Source organism: Coturnix japonica, chromosome 1, assembly GCF_054131305.1.
Source record: "Coturnix japonica strain WE chromosome 1, WE-NBRP24, whole genome shotgun sequence".
NCBI classification, from domain to species: domain Eukaryota; kingdom Metazoa; phylum Chordata; class Aves; order Galliformes; family Phasianidae; genus Coturnix; species Coturnix japonica.
The window spans coordinates 74138405-74150454 of NC_140663.1; positions in this window are offsets into that span (position 1 = coordinate 74138405).

The window sequence follows — 12050 nt, forward strand, 5'->3', positions numbered from 1 at the left end:
CTGAAATGGCTCTTGGTTTCTGGTAAGATGTGCTCTGATAAATTTTGTCCCGTTAACAGACTCCTCTACCTAGTTTTCCCTTTGTTATGTTCTGTATTTGGTAGTATTGGATGAGGTAAATAGACACCTGAAGCAGTGGCTCATGTGAAGCATGAACCAGCAGAGATCAGAGTGGCATTTCAAAGTCTTTTCAGATTCCCTATTGCAGCTTCTTGCATCTCCTCTGGACCTACTTCCTGCCTGAAATGCCAGAATGAAGCTCTCTGAAACTCTGAATGCACATTCTGTTTCTCCCAGTGGTGCCTAGGAGGAGAAATCTTGTCTCTTGGATATCCAGCTCAAAAGGGAGAGAGAAAAATAATAGTTGCTTTAAATAATGAACGAAAGTACCAAGAGACTTGATTTCCCCCACCTCCTCCCCTCCCCCATGTAGATATTCTCTTCTTTAAAAACAATTTTCCAAGCGAGCTTCATGCTGGTTCGACAGCCCTGCAAAGCAGCACCCTCTGTTTGCATTCCAAATGGGAATAACTAATGCACGGGAGTGCAGGCCTCCACTCAGCACTAGCAGTGTGTCTTGGACTTAATATAGCTAATGTTGCATACTTGTGAAGAACTAGGTCCACTCAGTGACAAAGTCCTGTGCCCTTCTGAAGAGAAAGAACAAGAGCAGAAGTGGTCACTTGTTCATTGATTTCTAACGGGGCAATAAGTGATCAATAAATAATTCCACTACTAGTAACTAGAAAGAGTTTTTGCATGATGAAATGTATCTTGCTGCTTCTGTGTTTGGCCTGGAATGTATGACCTCCAGGCAAGAAGCAGATGTTGTTACAAATCTCCTTGAACCCGTTTTGCCTTTGAAATTGGCAGGTTGGAATTGATGATGTGCTTGACATAAATCATATTCTTAGATTCTGTGTGGAATAGTGGAATAGTGCTACTGTGCCTTTTTTGTTTGTTTGCTTGTTTCCCCTCTGCCCTCTGGGTTCCCCTGTCTTCATCCAGCCTGCAGTTGGGACTGGTCAACTAATGCACAGTAATGTGTTTTTTTTTGGGCATCAAGCAGGTAGAAGCTCCTAGTGTGAAAACTTGCCTAAGGAACTTTAATTGCAAAGTTCTTGTGCCAGTAAATAAAAGAGGCTGTGAGGCCACTTGAATTGCATACATTTAACTAATCCAGGCACTTGTTTCTGAGCATTCTTGTTGCTTTAGTTTTCAGACGTCTTATAGCTGTAAAATATCATTAGGAATATTTTTAGGATGAACAGGCTCAATCAGCTAGAATACAAATCATGTCTGAACTCCCTCCAAGTTTCAAGCTGAATAGGTTTTGAGGTTCAGAAAGTTTCAATTAATTTTTTCATCTTTTTTATTATTATTTATTTATTTTCATTAACACTTGGCTTCCAAATGTCCAAATCCAGAGAGCACTGATGTACCCTGTTAGGGTCTATTCTTATTTCCAAACCAACCATAAGCAGAATGTATTTGAGGTCTTTTCAGGAGTGGATCAAGTATCTAAACTGGTATGGTAATAAACAAATCCAGAACCAGTCTCTTGATAGTTGGACTGCATCTATTATTTTTTTCATGCCTACAAGCTAAACTCGCAATATCATTCTTAAGTAGATAAACTGATGAACTTTTGCTGTGAATTCATATGTGCCTGAACTAGGGAATCTTGTCAATAAACTCCCCACTGAAGAAAAATGTTTTGTAGTGTCCAGTAGTCGTTAAGTGATCAGCTGATTTCAATGGTGCCTGGAAAGGTTTTACCACCCGGACTTCCTGTGCTGAAGGCAGGGATGTGACATACCGATCCTCCAAACAGAGCTCATGGATAGAGGAGATAAAACTGAGCCAAAGATCAACTGTATTTCCAAGCGTATTACAGGACTCGCCTGTTTGCCCCAGCAAACGTAGTTACTGAATACAAGAAATCATAAACCCATGTACAAACAAAACCACACGGTTTAGCAAACAGAGCTGCTGAAAAGCTAAGAGAAGTGGAGACCCACAATGAAACTGTGGAATCTCAATGACAGTATGGTGCACTGAGATGCTGGAGGTGGATGGATACCTTAAACAGACAAGTGAAGTAGACAGAGAGGAGGGAAGATGCGCTGGGATCCCAGGGGAGAGATTCAAAAGAAGACAGTAGAGTCCATGTAATATTTTCCCCATTCTTTTTCTGGTGCTGGGAAAAGGTAGGGCTGTTCATTTTAGCAGTCCAGGTGATATTTCCTTGCTAACACCCATGATCTGGGGATCTGTTTTCCAGGTGTTTTTAGCGTGTTGCAAATGAAACAAATGTGTGAAGGTTGAAGTTAGGGGCAAATTGCAGCAGGAAAGGTGTTCTGCTTGCCTTAAGTTCATGGGCATACCAGAATGAGTGGGAGCAGAAGCAGGAATTACCACTGGAATTTGGAATGTCTTGAAATTTCCTCTTATGGAACAAAAAACGTCCACCTTCCCGAGGACACAGTAGCCTGTGTAGATTCCCTTTGCCTCCTGTTGGCTCCAGCAGCCTGGATACTTGTCAAATCCTCAGCATGCAGCTGCCTGCATCTCACAGTCCATTATTATTGCTGATGCTAATCTCTGACCGCTGAACACGGGTCAGAACCAGGAGATAATTGCAGCTCCGATCTGCCAGGCATGGTCCTTTGTGAGTAGTTAATGAGTGTTCAGGAAAATAAAGCAGAAAGAAGAAAAGGGGGATTGTGGTTTGCATACAGTGAGATAGAGAGAGAATAGGAGATGGAAGGAGGGGACAATTCACTGATGGGGAAAAAAGAAAGAATTAGGAAAAAGGAAACCATTTGCTCTAACGCAACTACTGCCTAATGCTTATTTTGCCCAAGTGGATGTTACTGTCTCTAATAAGAAAAGCAAGCAGGATGCATTAACACCAGTGTCTGTTTGCAGGGCTTTTGTTCTGGATGCCACGAATGCAGATGTGGGGGTCACTGTCTCCCTTGCCGGCCAGTGTGTTACAGCCAAGAGATAGATATCCTTGTGCTCTTTCCTCTTTTTCCTGTACTCCGCATCCCACCGCCTCTGTGTGTGAAGGTGCCCTTTAGAGACTAGCAATCTACTCTTAAAATTGACTTTGGTTTTCCCATAGCTTAAGCGCCAGTGACTTGTATTACTGTCTGAATGACCGAACTTTTGCCAACTCTATCTTTTATCACATACAGAAGCATTGTTTTTGGTGTCTGAAGGAAAAGGTGACTTTAATTAACTCTTTGCCAGACCGTTAAAAAAGGTAGGCATGTCTATTGAGCCACCTTCATATGCACACCTTAGGTAACTCCTTGCGAATGCTGCAGAGAGTATGTGTGTTATGCTTATGGAGATGGCTCTACCTATCCCTATGACATCTGTTTGTGTGGGAACAAGTGATGCAATGTGGTGACACAACAGTATGGTGGGATGGTCTGGGAAGGTCTGTGTCACTGGGGACCTGAAACCACCTTAGCAAAGGGGAAGGAAATGTGCTTCCTGCAAATGAATTAGTCACTGGGGATGGAGTTTGAGGGGGAAATAAATGATGGCGGGACGTGTTTGTGTCCATATGAGTCCCCTCTCCCTAACGACCATGTTAATGTGCTCATAAAAAGATATGGCGCAGGGGGGACGTGACTGTTCAGGCTGATTAGCATTTTATAGCAGAACTAAGCTCCGTGACAAACGACTGGCTGGGTGGGCTGGTTTTACTACTCTGAAAACTCTAAATTAAAAAAAAAAAAAAAGCACTCTGCTTTAAAATGCTGAAAGTTTTAGTTCCTTTTTTTTATTATGGGTAGTGTTATAAAAATAGTAGTTACTGATCAACAAGAATCTTGAGGGGTCTTGCAGTTTCCATGATAACACAGAATAATGTGGGAGTTCTGGGGTGGCCAAGGTAGAAGTGCTCCAGCCTGGCAGAATAGGACAAAAGTATCTACAGCCAACTTCAGAGCACGAGTGGGCCTCTTATAACTATAAACCAGAAAACTCAGGTTTGAATCTTAGTGTCTTGGCCATACCAAGTGTCTCTCTACAGGATGCTATTCACTCTCACTGAAGTATTATCTCTGCTTCCAATCCAAACGCTTGAGTACTGTGGCTTTGTGCTGCTGAGCAGTCTAGTGGCACCTGCATTTTTCTGTTATACTCAATTATCAACATCCCCTTTATTTGGAAAGAAGAGAGGGTGTCCTTGATGTGAGATACACCATGGATGTATTTAGCCTGTGGAATAGTCTTTGGGATCATGCTTCTGTCCCAAAGGCTGCTGGACCACATTTCTGTCCAACAGTACTGGTTGAGATAAAAATTGATTACATTAGGTAAAAGCTGCTTACAGGGAAGGGGAGAGGGGTGTGTGGGGGGGTGGAACACAAAACCGAAAATACCCCCACCAAAAACGAACGTGGATATTCTGCAGTGGATTCTGAACTGTATCTTAAAAAAGAATATGTTGGAGTGAGAGCAGGGCCTTTATGGTATGGTTAAATTGAAGCTTGTGCAGTTTTGTGCCCCTATGTGAGAGTGTTGGAGAGGGGAGGGAAAGAATCCTGATATATAACTTGCTGCAAAAGGACAGAAGATGTGAATCCAGCTGTGCACTGTCTCAGAGACATCCTCTTCTTAGGAAAAATAAAAGGTTGATCCATAGTCTAACTGTCTGAGAGTAGCAATGAAAACATAGAGAAACAGGAAAAGTGAGAGAAACCACAGCAGCATATGCCCTGGGTTGCTTATTGGAAGCAAGAGGGTTTGAGTCTGACTGTGAGTGTCTCTTAGAGAGCACCAGCCTTTCCAAGAGTGGGACTATGGCAGATATCCATGTGGAAAGCCTGTTCCCAAAGCTGTGGAGCAGGTTCAAACTCCAGGGTTCTGCGAGGCAAGAAGCAGCTCCTCCTGCGAGGCAGTGAGCAGAGGGACCATGAGACAGCGAGCATTTATCCCACGTGCTCTGTGTTGTCTCCAGTGATGGAAGGGCTCCATCTGGTTAGAAGTTTCAGTATATAACTGCTTATCATATAATGTCACTCAGAAGAACATTTTTTTTTCTGAGGGGGGAAAGTGACAGGTATTGAATAGCCTAACGTCAAGGGAATAACAGGTTTTATGCCAAGAGATTTAGAAATGTGAGAGAAGTGGTATTCAGGGCAAATCAATTCTGTAAGTGAATGTGGTACATTGTGTTGGATAAGGGATGTGAGCCCAGCTGCAGTGATGACACCCATGGGAAAACGTAGCAGGACAGGCAAGACAGAGCCATGCATCCTGCATGTGTGTGTGCATACATGCATACATTAGTAATAAAGGCATTAATTCATCATCTGCTTTTATTCAACCATGTGCATCAGCATGTTTCCTTATGCATAAACAGAAGACTCTTTGCTACGACACGATTTCCTAGAAAAGCTAGAAATAGCTTTCTGGGCATTAGGAATAATTCTAAGCACATACTCATGTGTTTACCGAATGGAGGAGTGGTGTTGTGTGAGATACTTGCAAGGAAACCTGAAAGGCTGTGAGACTCCCTACATATCTTATCTTGCTTTTGACTCCACCCTGGAGTCTGGCAAAGCACTTAAAGTAAAAAAGAAGGAAGACAAAAACCATAAACCCAACAAAAACAAAATACAACTTAAAAATGTGCACTTTTCTCCTCCAGGGCTCATTCAGTGTGTAGTTTCCTTCCCATTCTCCAGATCCTCCTTTCCCTGTGTTCTCTCTGCAAACTCAATGGGCGACAGGTAGTTCTTATAGAAAGGAAGCAATCAACAGTGAACTGCTGCTCACTTAATGAGAGGACTCATAGAAAGAACTTGTAACCCAGCAAATTGAGTGGAAAACCCACAAGCAAGTCTTCACATTGGAAGTGCTGATCAGGTCATCCATCCAATGGATAAATTGGAAGTTAACCAAGAGACAGATCTGCTCACTTGGGGCTAAGCACCGGGCAGGAGCTAAGTTTAGTATCTAGAGTATCTAACCCTTCAGTTATTCCAGGGAACCCCTGGCCTCTAGTGGTCTTCTTTAAAGCTCATGTGAACACTGCAGGCAGGACAGAACCAAAAGGAAATGAAGATGGAAATATTTTCCCAAGCCATGGGTTACAAATGCCGCAGTGAGATGAGAAGATGAAATACAAACTATAGTTCTTGACATGGTGCTTTTGCTTTCCCTGTTATCAACCAGCAATTAAACGGTTAACAGCAGTAGCTTTTCCTCTCCCTCTGAGACTGGGAGCCCTTGGCAGGAGCAGGAAAGCTTTCCTCTCTGAGCTGTGGTTTTGAGGTGTACTTTTCCCATCCGTTTCACATGAGAAGCTTAAAATCTCATTCAAACGTTTTTCCTTCATTCGGATGGTGACAGCTCCATAACCCTGTAGTTTTGGCTCCCTGCATCCCTGAGGCAATTGCCCAGAGGGCACTCACAAATGTTCTTACATGCTGTCATGGGTACCACAGCTTTGGCAAAGCCAAATCTAGCTTTTAGTCATGGGCTTATGAGTGACTTGCATTCCATCATCTGTGTTGATAGCTGTCTGAGGGTGTTGGTAAACACACAGAAGCCCAGCCTGAAGTTCAAGACAGCAGGAGATGTCTCTGCATGGGCATGTTTGCCATTAACTTCCAGACCTGATTGAAAATTCAAGCATTGTAGAGCAGCGTGAACAAAATGAGCCGGCAGCCTGTCTGGGCTGCAGGTGGTGGCCACAAACAGAGTACATCTGGTGAGAAATAGGGAAACTCTGGGGATACGGAATCATGGAATCACCAAGGTTGGAAAAGACCTCCAAGATAATGCAGTCCAACTGTCTGCCTACAACAAAAATTTCCCCACTGAACCATGTCTGTTAGTACAAGACCTAAACATTTATTAAACAGCTCCAGGGTCAGTGACTTAACCACCTCTGTGGGCAGCCTGTACCAGCTCCACTCTTTCAGGGAAGATTTTTCTTAATATCCAAACTGAACTTCCCTTGGTTCAACATGCTGTTACATGGGAGAAGTGGCAGACCCCCACCTCACCACAGCCTCCTTACAGGGAGTTGCGGAGAGTGGTAAGGTCTCCCTTGAGTCTCTTCTCCAGACTCAGACTCCTGTAGTTCCCTCATCTGCTCCTCATAAGGCTTGTGCTCCAGACCCTTTAGCTTTGCTGTTCTTCTCTGGACACGCACCAGGACCTCTCCCAGGTCCATTTCTTCCACAGTCTTCCAGTCACTCTGCCCCAAGCCTGTAGCAGTGCATGGGGTTGTTGTGGCCAAAGTGCAGGACCTGGCACTTGGTATTGTTGAACTTCATCCCATTAACCTCAGCCCAGCAACCCATCCTGTTCAGATCCCTCTTTAGGGCCTTCCTACCCTCAGGCAGATTGATGCTTCCTCCCAGCTTGATGCTATCTGCAGATTTATTGAGGGTGCACTCGATCTCCTCAAGCAGATAATCCATGAAGAAAGCAAACAGGTACCAATACTGACCCTTGCGGAACACCACTTGTGATCGGTTGTCAGCTGGATTTAACTCCATTCACAACTCTCTGGGCCTTGCCCTTCAGCCAGTTCTTCACCCGGCAAACAACATACCTGCCCAAGCCATGGGCTGCCAGCTTCTCCAAGAGAATACTGTAGGAGGGAGGCAGTGACAAGGCTTTTGAATGGATTGTTATGTCCTGAGCATAGCTGTGTTTTGATGAGGGTGAGATGAAGGGTAGGAAGTTTTGGCTTGTCATACCTACAGCCTTGTTAACCTCTTGTGAGCGTGTATGTAGAGCTCCGTGTGCACTGATGGCTTGTTTCCATGGAAAGGATGAAATTCTATTTTCCTAGCAGAAGCAATGAAGGATATACCTGAAAAAGAAATCTCGTGGAGATAACATAACTGTAATGTCCTTCTTGGAAGAGGTTTGATCAAAGTCGTTGTCTGTGTCTTGCGTCTTTCCTTCCAGCTATCACACAGCTGTACTTTTTTGGTTAACTGAGGATGTGAGGAACAAGTTAGAAGGGCCAAGAGGTTTCTGGGGTGACAGAAGCAAAAGGAGAGATAGAATGAAGGCAGAAAAGCTGTTGTGAATGTTGCACTGAAAGCAAGCATGCAGATGAGGGGTGTTGGGCACAATGACTAAAGAAGCAGAACTGAAAGGAGGGAAAAGACTGTTGTTCATTAGTTTCTGTTACATTCAGCAACACAGAGCTTGGTGCTGGCATTATGTGTAGATAATCAGGATTGTACCAGTGAGCTGACCCAACCCAACTCCAGGGATGGAATTCTCCATCTCTAAATAGTGCCTAATCACTCAGTGCAAAAGAACTGCAGCACCAAGGTTACTGCTGAGGTCTCAGTCTCTATTCCACAGACTTGATCTCCTGACAGAGACTTGAGGGAATGAAACAGCTGTGCTGGAGTTTTCTTCCTGAACCATATTCTGCTCTTTTCAGGCTTTTAGAAGACCATGCTTGGTACTCAGAACAGCGAGCATGCTGGGAGCTCTGGCAGCTAGCTGCTTCTTCTCTCTGATAAGCTCTCTTCTACTCAAGAAAAGTCTTTCTTTCCTCTTCATTAGTGGCATGACCCACCCCATGCTTAAACCTCCTGAGGCTGAACTGTTCCAGGGCACCCTCCAGGGTGGTTAGGAAAATTCAAGTGCAGAGAGGATTCCCAAGCACTATGACAGCCAGATTTGGGTTCAAATCTGAGCTTGTGCCTCCTTCTTTGCAGCATGCAATACACAGCATGTGGAGCAGAATTCATATGCTGCAAACGAGGAGGCTGGAGCACTGCAGCAGAAATCAGAAGTTAAAAGGTTCATTACAGAGCAACCAATCGAAGAGCTGGTGTCTTATATGCACCAACTCCGGCCTGGCTGGAACTAGCTTCTTTACTAACTTAAATGATTACATCCTGCTAGCTTTTGATGCTGGAAAGAAAGAGACTGTCGCTTTAAATAGAGGAGAAAATGATAGGGGTGAGGTGATCTGATTAGTCTGTAAGATAAGCGGAAATTAGTTATTTTCATCCTTAATAACCCACGGGATGGGCCAATTATCGAGCTGTTAGAGACCTATTAGATGGTTGGGAACTCACCCTTCCTCACCTCCCTCCCATAACCCGGCATGAAATTATTGAAGTCACTCAATTTCACTCTCATTGAAACCCATGAAGGGAGATCTCACAGCTGAGCATGGGGCGACTGCATAGGCCTTTTTCTAATTACTAGCAGCACTCCAGCTTCCAGAAATTGGTTTATTGATTTCATCCAAACTGCCTCCCTGAAAACGGAAACTTTGGGTTTGCAGGAACAATCCAGTCTGTTTGTCTGTCAGCCTATCTGCTTGTCTATCTGTCCCCCCCGTTTGACTAATTTGGGAGAGGCAAACAAACTTTTAACAGATGACTGGCTAATCAATGCGGCTTGTTTATCTGCTCTTGAACAAACTTTAATTTCACATGTGTATTTGCTAACATTCAGTGAGAGGTGCTTATGAACAAATTGCAACCTGTGGCTCCCCTGCTAATTGGACTTCCTAAGTGCATTTGTCATTTGGTATTGCTGTTGTGAAGGAAGATTTGTAAGATTCATTGACACATCACTGTTCTCCTCATTCGCAGTCTCTGGTAGGTGTAACTAGACACATGAAGAGAGCATAGGTAAGTCATTGTGATTTGGGACCGAGGAGAAGTTAAATTAAGGTTGATTCTTCTTTCTTGAGAATTGGATTAAAAATTATAACCCCACAGCTGGGAAAAAGCTTAAGAAATATGTTTGCAAAATATAAGTGGCAATGCTGCCACTCTATCCTTGCCCAGTTTGCCTAGCAGAAGATACAGCTGTGTGCCCTTGTCTCCTCTGTTTGACTGTACTTGAGCTAGGCCTGGGGAGCCATAAACTGTTTCTCTGCCAGAGCTGTGTGTTACTGCTTGGTGTGAGGAGCAGAACACCTGGGGTATCTAACAGAATGCTTGCAAGTGTCTTGGTGCTGCTTTCATTATAAGTTGGAATCCTGATTCTTGGCTACAGACTACTTTTGAAAATGTCTGCATGTATCTATCTGCATCTTTTGGCCTTTTGATGCAGCCCTAAGTTCCTAAGGTATTGACATTTTCAAATGCATTTGTTGAGTTCAGCACCTTTTGTCTCTGTCTATAACCACTGTCACAGAAACATTTGGAATTGCTGGGCTAATGAGCCAGCTCAGCTGTATAAGTTCAGGAGCCTGTTCCTGCTAAAGATGTTCTAGAGTATCTGAAACAGCTGTGTGAGGCTGGTGAACTACTGAAGACCCATAGGACTTTCTAGAACAGTAGCTTGGTGTTCTCATAGAATCATAGAATGGCTTGGATTGGAAGGGACCTCAAGGATCATCATGCTCCAACCCTATGCTGCATGGGTCTTGATGACTATATTTAAATAACTGAATGGAACCCGATAAGTTCTGTAGGATAAGACAGCGTGGGATTTCCCCATGTAGTTTCTTTTCCTTTCAGCACTGCAGTAGTAGTTTATCTGGAGACTTTTCCTGTAAGCCTGCCCTTGTGTTGAAGGAGCGTGTCACCATTCCTCAGAAGACTGGCAGCAGCATTTACTGGGAGAAAGGAACTAGAAAAATGAAAGGATTAAGCTGAAAGGATGCTCCTGATTCTTTTTAGAAATAAGAAGATTAGTCCTAGTCTGATTCAGCACGGATGTCCTTTTCTGGATCCATCTGGAGCCATGAAAGGGGTTGCTTACCCTTTCAGCCAGATATGCCACACAGACATGAGTATGAGCAGTTCGCCAAAGCAGTGCCCATCAAAATGATCCCACTCAACTTTAATCTGCTCTGTTTCAACTCTTGTTCATTAGGGAATGATCACATAAGACATTTTACTGGCAGGCCTGAGAATGTGGAATTTTCTCCTGTGGCTTTGGTAACAGGCAGCTCTGCAAGTCCTGCAAACAGTAGAATCTTTGAGTAACTTCACTATACTTACTACTAAAGGCAGATTTGATGCAGGAATCTAGGCAATTCTGCACTCTCTCCCTGAGACTGTGCTTCTGCTGCTATCCTTTGAGAATGGAATTATTTAAACAATAAAAGTTAGAATCATAGAATGGCTTAGGTTGGAGGGGACCTTAAGACCATTCAGTTCCAACCCCCTTGCCATAGGCAGGATTGCTAATGACTAGATCAGGCTGCTCAGGGCCCCATTCAATCTGGCCTTGAACATCTCCAGGAATGGGGCACCCACCGCTTCTCCAGGCAGCCTGTGCCAGTGCCTCACCACTGAGAAGTTTTCCATGACTTCTAATCTAAATCTCCCATCTTTTAGTTTCAAATGATTCCCCCTTGTCTTGTTGCTGTCAGACCATGTAAATCGTTGGACTCACTCTTGTTTATAAGTTCCTTTTAAGTACTGAAGGATGCAATGATTCTTCTCCAACCTGAACAAGCCCAGCTCCCTTAGCCTGCTTTTGTAGGAGAGATGTTCCAGCCTTTTGATCATCCTCATGTTCTTCCTCTGCACCCACTCCAACAGCTCCACATCTTTCTTGTGCTGGGGGCCTCTGGCCTGGATGCAGTGCTCCAGATGGAGCTTTACAGGAGCAGAGCAAAGGGGGGACAATCACCTCCCTCATGCTGCTGCCACCCCTCTTTTCATGCTGAACAGGATGTTGGCCTTCTGGGCTGCAGACACACACTGTTGGCTCATGTCAAGCTTTTCATCCACCTGAACCCCCAAATCCTTCTCTGCAGGGCTTTGTCTGTCCTTATTTGCCAATCCCATGAGGCTGGGCTATCTAAGATCCACGATTTAATCACACAGAGTTGACATAGTGCTGAAAGTGATTTGTCGTGTCCATGCTGGCAGTTAAGTCATTGCCAGCAATTGCATCCAAACACAATAAATTGCTAGAACGTGGACTGTTGATAGGAAAGTATCATGGCTGTCATTTCAGTTCAGACACCGACTACATTGCTTTTCGCCCCAGCTAAGAGTTTTGAGCTGGGTATCTAATGGGTTTAAAATCTTGTACAACTAAACTCTCTATTAGTGTCACTTCAT